A 1,531-nucleotide genomic window follows, 5' to 3' on the forward strand; every position below is an offset into this window, starting at 1 on the left:
CCAAGGTTCCATTTAGATGCCAGGAAGCACTTCCTGGCATCTAAATGGAACCTTGGCTCCCTGAGCTTTGCTCCGTTGGAGCGTTTCCTGCCTTCCTCTGCAGGGGAGAACAGGGCTCTACCCACCTCCATGTGACACCCCCTCACATACCTCAATGTCGCCAACAGATCCCCTCTGAGTCTCCTCCAGGCTGAAGAGACCCGGTTCCCTCAGTCTCGCCTCATACCCCATCCCCTGCAAACCGGCCACCAGCCTTCTGGCCCTTTGCTGCAGTGACCCTAACCTGACTATATTCTTCCTGTAATGTGGAGCCCAGAACTGAACATGATACTCCAGCTGTGGGCTCACCAGAGTTGTGTAGAGTGGTATCAACACTGCCCTAGATCTGGAAGCCACGCTCCAAAGGGCGGCATTTGCCTTCTTAAGCACCACATCACGCTGAACTCATGTTCAGCCTGCTGTCAACAAGTACCCCGAGGTCCTTTTCACAAGTGCTGCTCTCCAGCCACTTAGAAATGTGGAAACAGAGCAAGTCAGAAGAGGCCTCCCGGGCCATCTAGTCCCCATCCTGTACCTGTGACACCCACTCCTGTGCCCCAAGTGCAAGACCTTGCACTTATCCACACTGAACGCCATCCTGTCGCCTCCACCCACTTCCACAGCCTGTCCAGATCCTTCTGGATCTGGATCACCTGCTCCTCAGTTGTGGTCACAGCCCCCACTTTGGTATCATCTGCAATTTAGCCAGCAGACTTGTTATCCTCTCTTCTAGGTCATTGTTAAAAAAGGTTGAACTGAATCGGGCCCAGGAGCTTGTCACCAGCTGCCAGCCTGATGATTCCGCACTTGTAGTCACCCTCTGCTTGTGGTCCCTCAAGCACGTCCTAATCCACGGGACAGTGCATCACCCTATCCCAAAGCCCAGCAATTCCCCAACCAGGGTGTCATGGGGCACTTTGTCAAAGGCCTTGTGAAATCCAGTTGAATTGCGTCCACTGCATCCCCTCTGTCTAGCCCATCTGAGACCTTATCACAGAATTCCACAAGGTCTGATGGCAGGATCTGCCATGCTTTATGAAATCCGTGCTGTGTGGCTGCCAACCTCCCATCCCGATCTGGGGTTTCTAGAGCTTTCCCTATTCCATCGTCTTTCCCAGAATGGATGCAAGGCTAACCGGCCTGCAGTTCCCCATATCCCCTCTGCTACCCTTTTTGAAGACTGGAACCACTGATGCCACCCTCCAGTCCTCTGGAACATCTCCCGTTCTCCACGAGGCCTCCAACACGTAGCTGTTTCTTTTAACAGTCCTCTCTCTCAGACTGGGCAGGGACAGGGTAGTCCTTCCAACAGAGGACTCTCCTCAGCAAGAGGGGGCATGTGGTCACCCTCCGGCACACCCTCCTTTTGAACCTTTCCAGGCCAAGGTCCAGAGAGCCCGGGCGCCGCGTCTGGCGGGTTTCTTTCAGCCCCGGTGCAGCTCGTTTCCCAGGCGAAGGCCCCCTCCTCCAGCAAATCCAAATCGCACTGCCA

At 54.8% G+C, this 1,531-nt stretch overlaps 1 long non-coding RNA gene across 1 annotated transcript in view; it reads left to right on the forward strand.

Moving 5' to 3' along the window:
* Positions 1–1,259, forward strand: part of LOC123017852 — a 23,009-nt gene extending 21,750 nt beyond the window's left edge. The window contains exon 3 of the long non-coding RNA XR_006413672.1: positions 1,129–1,259. This is a non-coding gene — a long non-coding RNA (uncharacterized LOC123017852). The remainder of the gene's footprint in view (positions 1–1,128) is intronic.
* Positions 1,260–1,531: the final 272 nt, after the last annotated feature.

Source organism: Varanus komodoensis, unplaced genomic scaffold (genome assembly GCF_004798865.1).
Source record: "Varanus komodoensis strain SLA01 unplaced genomic scaffold, ASM479886v1 scaffold103, whole genome shotgun sequence".
In the NCBI taxonomy this organism is placed as follows: domain Eukaryota; kingdom Metazoa; phylum Chordata; class Lepidosauria; order Squamata; family Varanidae; genus Varanus; species Varanus komodoensis.